The following is a 14,471-nucleotide window of genomic DNA, read 5'->3' as shown; positions in this document are numbered from 1 at the left end:
CATGGTCATATGAGACTGGTTTCTATACTTTTGTTTAGTCAATAATGTAATTATTTCCCCCATTATATTACTCTATATTTTGTTGTACATTATATTTCTACTATTTAGTTTGTAGTCTTAATTTTAAAAAAGTTTATATAAAGATCTCATTACATTTTAAAATTGCTTTGTGTTAGTAAGACTAGTTTTTATGTATCTTTTACAGGATTCACTGAAATAGTGGTAATTCTTATTGATATTACTGTATACTCCTTTATGACAAAAATAAAGGATTTAAAAAAATCCTGTAGATTTTGTTGTTATTGTTGTTTAAAGCCAGTTTAAAACAGATTTTACAATATCCTGATTTTATTCTGTATGGTATTTTGCTTTAACCAATTTGCAAAGATCTTTTGTTCTGACAACCTGTTCTTGCCCCAAAGTCAATAGCATCTCTAGTGCAAATCCTATTTCTGAAATTTATCTCCAATTAGCTGTTTCCAGGAAGAATGGTATTAGTTTAGCAGGATAAGAGTCTCAGAGTCAGAGATTAATCTTTAGACAGTATTTGAAAAGCATTTAACATTCCTTTGCTTCAACTTTTAGTTTTCAACCACAGACCCTTGGTTTCAGCTGTAGGGCTGTATTAGCAATCTGGCTAGTTGAAACAGTTTTCACGAAAAAGTAGTTTGAACTTTTTTTAGCTTAACATAATTCATACCTACATTTAATTGAACCCCACTCAGGTTAGTTAGATAATTGCTGGAATAATTTTCACATCCCAGAGGAAAAAGGAAAATTGCTGTAGAACTTCTCTAGATATTCCAAGAAATTTGGACATTACATTTCCTTCTGTAATGTAGGAGAAAATCTCAAAATAAAAACCAAACTGCTAAAAAAAAGTTAAACAATCTTTTATAAATGGGATATCACCTTCATACCTTTTAAAATCCAACTGGAATCTGTGAGAATATTATTGCACTATCTGCACAAAGCAGCACAGGTAGTCCTTGGTTAATAATGTTAATTGGGACCAGAACTGTTGTCACTAAGTAACACAGTCATAAAGCATGATGTCACACTGTTTAGCACATGAGTGTCAAATTTGATCATGTCACGTGACATATCATGATGTATCACAACATTTTTTGTCTTTGCAGAGTCAGGATGGGCGTGGCCTGCATGTGACACATCCAGCCCATGGGCTGCCAGTTTGACAGGCCTGGTTTAGTAGCAGCAATTCTGGCCCTTTTGGTTGCAGTTGTTAAGCAAATCCACACGAGTCATTTAATGTAAAGTGATTGCCATTTGCAGGTTTTCCAATGACTTTGCTGGTTGGAAGCCAGCAAAGAAGGTTGTAAATGATGACCATATGACCACAGAATGCTGTGACAGCCAAGACTCCAAGGACCAGTTTTGTATCACCATTCAGTGCTACCAGAAGTTTGAATGGTCACTGAACAAGTGGACATTAATTCACTAAACCATCTTAATTAAACCATCTGTATAGATAGTTGCCAATATGGAGAATATGATGTTCTGTTTCATTTAAATACTGCACTATTGCATTGATGTAATAAATGGAGTAAGGTGAAGCCTTGCTTAAGTCCATTGCTAGTTGGAATTATATCCTATACATTTTCTGTTTATTGTACCTGTCTGTTGTTCATATGAATCACATGTAAAAGGGAAACAAGCCATTAGCCAATTACAAATTTAAATGTGTGCTCAAGAGTTTCTAAAGCAATTGAATCAGAAACCTGTTTAATATCTATAAAGAAAATAAAGCTGACTTGGAAACTCAGTTTATTTTGAGACAGGTGGGGAGAATAAAACCCTGGTAGGTCACATCCTGCTTTACTCATTTTCTATAACTGGCTTTCAACCAATCTTTCTAGTAAATATATCTGATTTATATCTCAAAAACTCAGTGAGTGCACAATGAAATATAAACAATAATTCTTTGCTGGTGGTATTAAATAGGCAAAAGTTTAAGGTATGGTTACTTTAATTTCTAATTATCTCTAATAATTATTATAATATAAAATTAGTAAAATTTGGATTGCATTTATCCATTTTGTGTACACAGGATTAAATACTGTACTTATAAAAAAATTAGAATATTTCAATAAGTTTTCAAAATGAAAAGAAATTATTGTTACACAAAACTACATATCAATTTGGAGAATTTATTAATAGAATTTGGAAATACAGTTGGAAAATAAGTATAATTCTCCCATTTCATACATTTATATATGTCCTGTTTTTATAATTTCATATACACTGTGCATATATAATAGGATGCTAACCAATTTTGGAGCTAGTTATTTTACATTTTATAATTAACTACCCTTAAATGCCAATTTGTCTTTTATCTTAGAATCAGGGGTGGGATTCTACCGGTTCTGACTGCTTCTATAGAATCCCTTGTTAACTTTCTAAGCAGTTAGGAGAACGGGTAGTTAGAAGAAATCTCCTTTTGTTTTTTTCCACCCTTGTTACATTCTTGGCAGACAGCCTAGACTTACTATCTCCGAAGGAGGTTTGTTTCTTTCTTAAAGGGAAAAGGTTGTTTTAAGCTTTTTACACTGCTGTTGGGAGGAAATACTCCCCTGGAAATACTTCTTCTTGGCTAGCTAGAAAGATTGACATTCAAATGTGAGTTCACATATCCTTTCTGAGTTCTGGTCTAAAACTGGTTTTTGGTGAAGTTTAATTCTTTGCTTGGTGACATTTAATCCTATGTTTATTGATGGGATAATTTTCCCTATTCAGCTTTGTTTGGAAGGAAAAAGATTAATCTCTGTTCCTGAAAAGAAAATGGGTTGAGAAATCTGGCTAGTTCCTGTGTCTATTTGTTCTGGTAATTGGTTTAACAAGCAACAGCTATCATTGTGATTTAATTATTTGTATTGTGTTTGAATTTTTTCCTGCCTCATGGTTTCTTTTTCTATCTGGGGAGGAGGGTCTTCCTTCACTGCTTTAGTGGTATCTAGCACTGTCCTTTTGGGGTGTACTTCCAAGAGACAGGATGCAAGCTTGGCACTGATTTTTTTACTGCCTTTCTGGGGGGGGGGGCATGTGACTTTTCCTTAAATCTGAATAATTTCCTTAGAATATCTTGTGAGGTAAGTGAGACCATCTTTAAGTGGTGCAAATGGGTCTAAGAATTGCTTTTCCTGGGTGTGCTCTTTCTGGAGAGCTTAAATGACCTCCCTGCTAAAGGATTTCACTTTATGAGCAAGAATTGGCTCCTGATAGATATCATTGCATATTGACTATTTTAATTCCTGGCATCCTGCCTGATTTGTAACTCCGGCTTGCAGGTATTTTAAATCTAATGACTGGTATTGAGGGCAGCTTTTTGCAAGCAAATAAGCTTTTTGAATTTTTATACAGGTAATCCTTGACTTCATTTAGTTCATTTAGTGACCAAAGTTACAATGGCAATGAAAAAAGTGACTTATGACCATTTTTCACACTTACGACCATTGCAGCATCTCCACTGTCATGAGAGGCCAGGCGAAGAGAAGCACTCCTTGACATGAGTGATGTCAAGTTGGCCATGCCCACCCAGTCACATGACCACCAAGTCACACCCACCAACTAAGCATGCCCACAGAACCAGTTGTTAAAAAATTTGAATCCCACCTTGCTTAGAATTTAATGTAACGATTGGCTAAATTACTTCATTTTAACATTTTGATTTTATTGTATAGTATCTGAAAATATTTTAGTAGAACAGTTCTGTAACAATACTGTGTGTGCCTGCCTAGCACTAAAGTAAGAATATTGTTGTTTTTCATGTTGTGTTATAAGGTCATATTCTACTTGCTAAGAGACAATTTGATAATAGTTTCATAACAAGGGCAAAAGTCTAATTGTTGTTATTTATAAAGCAGGGTGTCAAACTACATTATTTTATTTTTAAAAGTTGCAATTACAGGAATATCAAATTCAGTGGAAGTAACATGATTTTACTAAAAATATGGGAATCTGGAATGGAGAAAAGTCACTATTGAGGGCACCATAAATTTGGCTGTAATATTCATAGGTCTCATATACAAGGTTTATTGTATCTCTAGTAGATTACCAAAAATTATTTTATTTTTTCTATTTTTAAAGGGTAGTCTACTTAAAACTTTTGAAATAGTGTTTTGTGGAGCAGTTAAAGTGTTCTTGCAATCAGATGGGTGAAACAGAAACAAGGACATTTTTTGTAATGTCCTTCTAGGAATGTTTTATTTATCAAATCAAAACACACACAAGCAACGGGTTTTTGGATGGTTCAGTCTTAGCAAAAGATCCTTCCTAAAGTTTGTTCTTATTAAATTCCTTTTGACTGCCATATATATTACTTTAAAATATAAAAACAGAGGTGGTATTCAGCAGTTTCTGACCAGTTCTGGAGAACCGGTAGCGGAAATTTTGAGTAGTTCAGAGAACTGGCAAATGCCACCTCTGACTGGCCCTGGCCCCATCTATTCTCTGCCTCTTGAGTCCCAGCTGATTGGCTGGGTCTTCTTTTGTTGCCCTGCACAGGAGAACAAAGCTGGAAAGCAGGTTAGTGGGGTGGGGATGGGATGGAATTTTGCAGTAACCTTTCCCCAGGAGTGGGGAAGGGATGGAGATTTTACAGTATCCTTCCATTGGAGTGGGGTGGAATGAAGATTTTACAGTATTCTTCCCCTGCTATGTCCACCAAGCCATGCCCACCAAGCCATGCCCACCAAGCCATGCCCACAGAACTGGTAGTAAAAAAAAAATTGAAATCCACCACTGTTTTTTGAGTTAATATAAATGCATTTCTCACATGCACAACTATAATTTATATTAGGGCATTTTATAGTTGTTCCAGGAATGTGGACAAGAATGTTAATCATGTTTAAAAATTATTTTTCCATCTTTTTAAAGTGTATTATTAAAACTTTTCTTTCTATAAACTAAAGAATTCAAGAACCAAATATTCTCCTACTTTCTTCAATAAGATTACTACATGCTTTTAAATTTTATCTGGATAGTATTTGAGTTTCTACCTTCATAGATATGAGATTGAAAAAAAAATACTTGAACTGAATTAGGTAGCAGTAGCTCCTTAAGGAGATACATGCAGTTAATAGTTATGTGAACTTTTATAATTTCCATTCAGGCCCAACAAAATAGGAATAATTAGCCTTCCTATCTAATACCATCAAAAGATAATGGTAAAGATAAATGGGCTTTTCTTGAGTCTTTGGTGATTGAGATAATAAGCATGCTTGAATAAAAAACAATATGGCTACAAGTTCTGACAAACAATTATTACATATAATTAATTCCAAAAATGTCATTAAGTTATATTTATAGGGTTTTACATTAGGGAACGGGTACTTAAATACTGCAGCCCTTATGATCCCAAATTCCATTTTTTTTAGAGCTGGATAAAAATATGGAAAACCTCAGTCCTCATATACAAGATTCAGTTCTACCTACTTTGTATCATCACCCCAATCACTGAAGTTCACAATCACTTCTCTTTCATATAAAGAACTATTCCAGCTACCAGAAATTTGCCCACTCTGTTTTATTACATGGAATTTATCCTGGGGGTTAAAAATAAATTTGTTTAGTTTTTATTATTATAATTATTACTTTTATTGTCAGAGTACAACATGTGTACAATGAGATTGGCTGAGCCTCCCTTTGTTCACCCCTCCCCCAATACAACTCACAGTAAGGACAGAAGTCCCTAACCCAGTCCCAATCTTATTACATGACCTTGTTGCACAACGCACCCACCCCGCAAGTCTATCATACTATGTTGACATGAAGTTATTTTCTGTTCAGAAGTTTGACAGCCCATGGGTAGAAACTGTTCTTCAGCTTCTTGACGTGGCTGGCTATGCTTCTATATCTCCTACCCGATGGTATGAGAGTGAGGAAGTGCTGACCAGGATGTGAGTCATCCCTGAGAATTTTCCTCACTCTTCTAAGACAGTGAGCCCTAGCGATGTCATCTAGTGGTATCAGGAAACAGCCTACAATGTTTTATGCTGTGCTCACCACCCTCTGTGCTCACCACCCTCACTCACCCGTCTTTTTATCCACGACTCTCAAGCTAGCATTCCACACCATAATGCAATATGAGAGGATGCTTTCTATTGTGGACCGTTAAAGGAGGTCATCAGTCGTTGTTCCACTTTATTCTTTCGCAAGACCCTAAGGAAATGGAGTCTCTGTTGGGCCTTTCTCTCCACCTGGGTTGTGTTGATTTTCCAGATAAGATCTTTGCTGAGGTAGATTCCCAGGAATTTAAAGGAGGAAACTCTCTCAACACAGCTCCCCTCGATGTAAAGTGAGGTGGGTTCCTTTCTCTTCTAGAGTTTAATCAATTATTAACAATTTTTCAGGAAATCACAAGCAAGTCTGAATTTCCTAAATTAACCATATCACTCTGGGATTAAGGATCTTTATATTAAATAATATTTCTTTGTGTCTCTACATTTCTTTAAGTAAACCGTTTGGGTTATAGCTTGTAAGATTTTAAAATAAATATGAGTACATGCTAAAATAGTTTCGTATCCTATTAATTCTGAGGAAGCACCTCTTCTCAATTTCCGCTGCATCCATATACTTCTTTGGTATTACATATTACCAAACCCTTGGATAAATTACTCAAGGACTTAGAGAAGCATGGCTAGTTCCCTGATCTTCTTTGGGCCTTTTATACTTCTTCTTATTTTAAACGTCTACACTCTGCTTAATAATATATAAGTTTTAAAGATCAGTTTTAAAGATAATAACTAGTCATTTATAGAAAACAAGTACTTTTGATGGATTACAATCCTTATTTCTTCACATTTCTCCTCCCCTAATGTGCATATGATGCCTAGCTTGCCATTCCCTTCAAAGTTAGTTTTGGTTCCTGAAAGAAGGGAAAATGGATGTTAGGAAAATAGTGCTATACAAATGTCCTTCTGATGACATGCTGGGAAAGCACTTGAAAATTTCATTTGTGCCACTAGAGTCAAACTATCTAATGAAGATTTATGAAAGCATTCTACATGCACAGTAATAAGTTGTGAGAATAACCTTGAGGAACAAGAAAAATAGCTGCTACCTACAGAACACAAATCTGAGACCATAGCAGGAATATAATTTGAGAAAGGGTATCAAACTTGACCCTCCCTTGTTATCTTGTAAAGATAGGGATAAGAGAAGCACATTCAGATTTGCAAGGTATATAAGAAAAGTAGTATTAGCATTCATTATTTCAGTTTCCTGGTCTGGATTACTACCCACACCACAAAACATTGTTGTTTTATATTCAGAGTTTAGTCTGTTACCTTTTATAAGGCAACAGCAGGCAGGAAATTTCCGCTAATAGAAGAATCAGACAATTATTTGTTCCTATTATTTTATAATAATTTAACTCCTCCACAATGCCTTTGGTATGCATATTGCACCTTGGTAGTGTCACATAATGGGGGTGGGGATTTAAACAAATCTATAACATTCATTATCATCATCATCATCATCTCCTTTTAATAACCTCATAATACCTTGCAGGGTGGAGTCTGGGCAACTGTACAGAGCTGAGTGTTTACTGGCCGGATGCCTTTCTTGTCACCAATGCAGAGTTCTAATCAGTAGATTTATTCTCAACATGCCCAGAGAAGGAAATATCTGCCTCTACCTAGGATCGAACTCACAGCCTCCTGATTGTAAGGCAAGAACCACCACACCACTCTAAACAAGTCTATAATATTGTCATACTTAAAATGGCATTTCATTTATTATGTATACTTTTTGTCTATCATGTCTAAGTATATTCTTTCCCTTATCTAAGAAACAGTTTATTAGATTTAAAAATACAATTTGCTAGGTAAAAGTATTAATCTCTAGAACAGTTTTTCATATGAGGAAGGTGCAATATTTTGCGCTGTTTGGTTAGGAAAAAAAGCGAATTAAGGAAATACAAACTGCCAAAAAAGGTACAATTTGTTGTCTTTTTGTTTAAGTAGTAGAAGCAGTTCGTCTAAGCATATCACATGTGGACCTTGCTATAGTAGTTATATTTTTTATAATTATCTCATATCTATCTTTTGTAATATTAGCTGGATTTGAGTGTGACTTAGGAAATTGCAACACACTTCTCGGTATGTCTTTTAGTCTTTCTTCATCTGTGTTATTATTTAGTTGCCATATCTAAACAATCCTGTCTAGCACTGCACATTTTAAAAATGCTACAATACATTTTTTTCCCTTGATTTCTGGTAGTGTAGTCAGTGATAAGTATTCTGCATTCAAACACATACATTTCAGAAAAATCACTTGTGGAATTTTCAAAGTGTTTCTTTAAATAGATTAAAGTAAAAAATATATAAATTTCTAACTTAATTACAGCATCAGTCTGGTGAGAGTAATAATGCATTTGAAGGAAAAAAGGGCAAGCTGTTCTGAACTTCCCATTTTTATTGAACTAGAAGTGACACAATAAGGTCCCTCATTTGCAAAAATTGGAATATATTAATAAAACATAAAATTACAAAGTCATGGCGTGACCTTTTCACATTAGAGTTTAGAAAAAGTTAAGTTAAAAATGAGTGAAATACATCCACAATTGAACAAGAAAAGTAGCACTGGCTTTTAGTAATAAGGCTAAGATTTCAAAATAATCTTGAGAGGAAATTCCCACTCTGTTGATTTTAAAGTGTAGAAAACATTATTCACCATATAACAATAACTTTAGTTGGTATATAGTGGATGTTTTCTCAAATAATATGATAACATCTCTCAGATTTAATCATTTATAAATAACAGATTTCCTATGGGCAACAAGATTCAGCATAAAAAAAAAATTGGCAGATTTCTTATAAAAAAGAAAAATGATCATGCAATTTCCTTTATTTATTAAAGCTGAAGTCCATGAACCTTTTATACAATATGATAACATTAGAATTGACACTAAGTGGTCTATAATCTATTATACTAAACAATTCTTAGTACTAATTTCCCTGGCCAATAGCTCAGAGTTGTCTTACAGTTAAATTGTAAAAAATTATTCTATAAATTTAAAAATAGCCTCTTTCATTAGCACAGCATAAACAATTCTTACATTTAAAAACATTTTCCTATGGCCCAACATATAAGGGCCATGGCCATATTCTCTGCTTTTTTATATGTAAATCTGTTGAGGGCAAGACTGATTTTCCAGATGCCATATAACAAAGAAGACATCATAACCTATAGATACAATTGAAGGAAAACATAACCTACAATAATGAGCTTAGCAAAAATGCCCTGAATTCTAGGCAAGAATATTATTCAGCATGAAATCATGGATTAATGGCAAAATCTCCACAGATCCTGACAGGGAATGTCTTTTCTTTTTAGCTAAGGAAGTGAAACATGTAGCCCATGGGTTCCAATAATCCCTTTTTAAAAATATTGTTTCTATCCAATCACAGCCATTCATTAAATCAGATTCTATCTGAAAATCTCCAATGAAGAGCTGACTACTTATATGGTAGTATGTCTATGGAGATTCTCGATCATCCAGACCAAGGTTGTCTCAAAGGAGCTTTTTGAAGAGGCAACTGGACTTTCTTGTTTTTCTCTGAAGATGTTTTGCTTCTCATCCAAGAAGCTTCTTCAGCTCTGACTGGATGGTGGGGAATGGAAGGATTTGGAGACAGCTGGTCATTTGCATTCTTTTAGGGAGTCATTGAAGTCACTTGGAGGTTTATTTGTGTCCCCAGGGTCAGCTGAGTAGTGCAAATGGGTGTGGAGCCTTCTTGGAACTGCATAAAGGACTGTATTGTAGAGTAGAGATAGATGGTGTCATATTCCTCTCTCTGTTGAGACAGGGCTGCTTAATTTTGACATAGATGGCCTCTGTGATGCCTCTTTCAAACCAGCGGCCCAAAATGTGGACTTTGCTATCTTCAAAAGAGTGGCCTGAATTGAGCAACATGGTATATGCCCCTGATGGGAACCTATTGCCAGGGGCATGCAGAGCCATCTCTGCCGGCACACGAGCCGTCACCCCAGCTCAATTCCACTGCACATGTGTGTGCGCCTCCCGCCAGCCAGATGATTTTCGGGTATCTGCCACACATGCATGGAGGGGTGGAGCTCATGTGGGAGATGCGTGCACGTGTGCCTGGGGCAGGTGGAGTGCGGGAATCATGCGCACATGTGCAGGGGTGCATGCACACTTTTGGCACACAATGACAAAAAGATTAGCCATCACTGGTATATTCAGTACAATGCAGTGAGACATGTGAGATCTGAACATTGGGCAATCAAAACAACCACTGCATAAATTCATGATACAACATAGGAAAACAAACCGATCAGGATAAGATTCAGCAGTCCATCTGCATTTAAAAGACAAAGGCCACTTGTTTGAAAACAGCAAAGTCCACATTTTGGACAAAGAAGACTGCTGGTTTGAAAGAGGGGTCAAAGAAGCCAACTATGTCAAAATTGAACAGCTCTCTCTCAACAGAGTGGGAGGTTTACAACATCATCTATCTCCAGTCTACTACACAGTCCTCCAAAAAGGTTCCACACCCATTTGCACTACTCATCCTGAGGAAAGAGATAAACCTCCAAGAGGTCTCAGTGACTCTCTAAAAGAGAGCAAATGACCAACTCTGAAAGGAATATAAATCTTTATATTCCCCACAATCCAGTCAGAACTGAAGAAACTTCTTGGATGAGAAATGAAATATCTTCAAAGAAAAACAAGAAAGTCCAGTTGCCTTTTGAAAAAGCACCATTGGGACTTATATGGCAGCAGTTATATAAGTACATTTATCCACTGTCTGATAACTTGTACAGTCAGGAAATTCTTGGATCTATTTTCTTTTAGTCATTTTAGTCTATTTAGTCTATTGATCCTGCTATCTGGGGAAACAGAATAACTGCACTCCATCTTCTGGGTAATAGCACTTCAGATATTTGAAAACTGCTAGCGCATCCGGTTTCTGAAGTATTTCCTGAAGGATAAATGTACACATATCCTTTAATTGTTTCTCATAGTGTTTGGTTTCCATCACCAACTTGCTAATTCTCCAGTGAATTCATATCAAATTTTTGCTCTCCTTTTTGACTCTAGTGAATTGGCTATAGTCCTCTAACTATGAATATAAGAGCAAGCAGAGAATGGAAAAATCATTTCCAGTGACTTAGTCTCTATGTTTCTATTAATGTACTCCAACATAATGTTTGCTTTTTTAGCAACTGCTGTCTCTTGTTGAACTTTGGTGCTCAAGGACTCCCAGCTTCCTTTTACATGTACTACTACCAAACTAGGTTCTCCATCCTATGCTTGTGTCTTTCGTTTTTCTTTTCCAGATACAGAATTTTACATTTGTGTCTGCAAAATTCTATCCTACATCAAGACTGCTGCTCAAATCCAAATTGTTTGAATATTTCTGTAGTCTAAAGTATTAGATACTCTCCCAGGCTTGAGTCATCTGTGGTTAGATAAGTATATCTTCAACATCCTCATCTAAGTCATTGATAGAAACACTGATCAGCAAAGAGTCTAAAGTAGGGCCCTGTGGCACTGTAATCAATACTTCCCTCTGGTTGTTATTCTGACAAGCCCACTGAATCTTCAAATCCAACTATACCCTTGCAGCTAAAGTCTCAAGGTCAAAAAGATGGAGTTCTTATTCCCAAAATACAATAGTCTTAGACAGTTTGTCTTACTGATATTATGGATGGTCATTATTAATTATAATTCATTTTTGAAGTTTGCATTTTTTTTCTTTGCAAGTTACTCACATAATTAGAAAACTGTATGTACCCACTAAACACTGAATTTCTTTTGTGGGAAGTCAAAGTAATGTCCCTCAGCCTAAATATATATTCATATGCTGTGTTAAAATATTTTTTATCAGATCAGTTATTGCACTCCCTACCTCCGATGCCATATATTTTCCTGTATTTTACATTATCATTTGTTAAGTGCACTCCAACATACAATTTATCTTAGACAGCAGATTTAAAACTTTTATGCCACCATGTGTATCTTGGGATTTCAGAAATAAATCACTGATGCTAGGTTTTTGCCTTATGCAACAAATGTTTTTTTACAGGGCAACCCAAAAGGAATGATGATCAATAATAGCAGGATGTTGTAGCAATAAAATGTATGTGCCCCTCTACTTTCCAGGATGCGAAGGCACAGAAAAGATTCCATTTAATTTTACATTTTCTATTTTTGCTATTTTTTATTTTTAACAGACACAGTTATTTTGAATTTAGAGTCTGAAAGTTGTATTAAATTTGGTTTTATATTATAGAGGAATGCATTTCAAGAAAATGATCATGATTTCATGACCATGAAAGCTGTATTTCATTCTTTTGTTTCTGATCAATTTAAAATAAACAGATATAATAAAAAATGCATTATTATCAAACAGAGAAAAAAATACATCTGTATGCAGCATTGATTTGATCGACACATAGTCTACTGTGTTGAAATAAGACATTGAATATATGTAGGGGTGGGCTGCTACCAGTTCTCCCCGAATCAGGCAAAACGGTAGCTAATTTTATCATTTTTAATTACTGGTTCAGCAAACCGATAAATCCCACCCTTGGCTGGTCCTAACCCCCTGACACCACTGCTCCCAGGAGTCCCCATGTCTCCTGTTTTGGATGCCAGATAAGTACAGGGCCTATGAGGAGGTTCAGAAAAAGCCTCCAGAGGACAAAAAATAGGCTTCCTGGAAGTTCTGGAAGACCGGAAATGAGCCCGTTTCTGATGTCCAGAAGCCCTCTGGAACCAGGGGAGGCCATTTTTGCCCTTCAAAAGACTTGAGGAAAGCCTCTGAAGCCTGGGGAGGGCAAAAAATGAGCCTCCTGAAAGTTCTGGAAGGCTGGAAATGGGCCTGTTTTGGGCCTCTAGAGGGCCTCTGGAGCTGGGGGAGACCATTTTCTCCCTCCCAGAGGCTCAAGGAAAGCCTCTGGCCTGGAGAGAGCAAAAATGCCCCACTGTGGTGCAGGAGGTCAACTAGGCCACACCTACCATGGCCATGCCTATCCAGCAACCAGGCAGAGAACTGGTTGCTGAAATTTTTGAAGCCCACCCCTGCAGATATGTTTATTATTACTTATGCATTGTGTCTGAACACAAATATTTTCCATTAATAAATGTTTTTGCTGAAGTCTGTGAGCTCCTCCATTAAAAAAGCCAGCTCACATCAAGAAGTTCTTAAAAGATGTGTATCTGTGAAAGTCAATTGTGTTTTCTGTGGAAATACCCAGTCTATGGTATACATTTATGCCTTTATTATGATTTCTTGTTTTATAAACAGTCCATTGTTTAACAAATACAACAAATAGAGTTGAGAATTTCTCCTTCAGCACCAAAATCAACCAGGTGGCATCTTTTCCCCCCTCAGAATCAGACTGAATACCATAGTGTTTAGCTTAAAAGTTGAACAATATGTCCTTCTTCAGTCTTAACAATGCTGACCACTAACTGTAAATCACCACCTTGCAACATATTAATATTGTACTGTAACAAGTTTTCAGCATGGTTCAAGAATTCAGCAGCATTTAAATCACTCTTATATCTCCTAACAGCAAAGGGTGATTGATTCACACTGAAATTAAATGCAGTTTAACTAACCTGTCAAGCACCATAATTATTGATCTAGACATTTGGCCAAAGGGATATGGTTGCCTTCTGCTGAGTTGACAAATATGTGTGTGCCTATTTGTGTTAGTAGTTAAACTTTGTCATACTAAAATATATTGTTGCTTTAATCTTCATGTCCTGCTGGAGAAGAAATAAAACTTTATTAAGGATGTGCATCAAAATGTTTATACGCATGTATTTGTGCTATCAGTTTTATTTTGCCAAGTGGAGGTATGTTACCATCTTAATTTTGTTGAAGGATAAAACAAAACTTGTTTTTTTTCTTAAAAAATGGCACAAAAGATTTGCTTCAACATATTTATTTGTATGTTTGAATTTATGCTAACAATTAATCTTTGCAAACATGTTTGTGTGCATTCATGTTTTCCAGTCAAAATTTCCAAATTCTTTCATTGTTAGCTTCTCCTCCCTCCCTGTATTTAATGTATTGATTTTAAAACTCCACAAAAATTAAAAAGTCATATTATTTATTTCCTTATTTATAACATGGGGTTGCTTCCAAACTAGACTGAGGCCTATAATTCTTTTAATTATTCATTTAGTTTTTTTTAATTGTATCCATACAGAATTGTGGCTAAGGGAAAAGTAATCATTCACTCTAGGGCAGGGGTGTCAAAATCGTGGCCCACAGGCCAAATATGTTATACACTGGCCATGCCCACCTATGGTTTAGCGAAGGGGAAAACAGTTGCGATATATCACGTGACAATGTGTCATCGTGAGTTTGACACCCCTGTTTTAGGGTCTACATCCAGTAGAGTTCATGACCTGATAACACTAGCGTCAAGTGGCTTTTGTTTTAGTACTACGATGTCAGAGGTTAAACCAA

This window comes from Pseudonaja textilis, chromosome 7, assembly GCF_049901715.1.
Source record: "Pseudonaja textilis isolate UNSWEBS1 chromosome 7, rPseTex1.2, whole genome shotgun sequence".
NCBI lineage: Eukaryota > Metazoa > Chordata > Lepidosauria > Squamata > Elapidae > Pseudonaja > Pseudonaja textilis.
Note: the sequence above shows the minus strand (reverse complement) of the source record.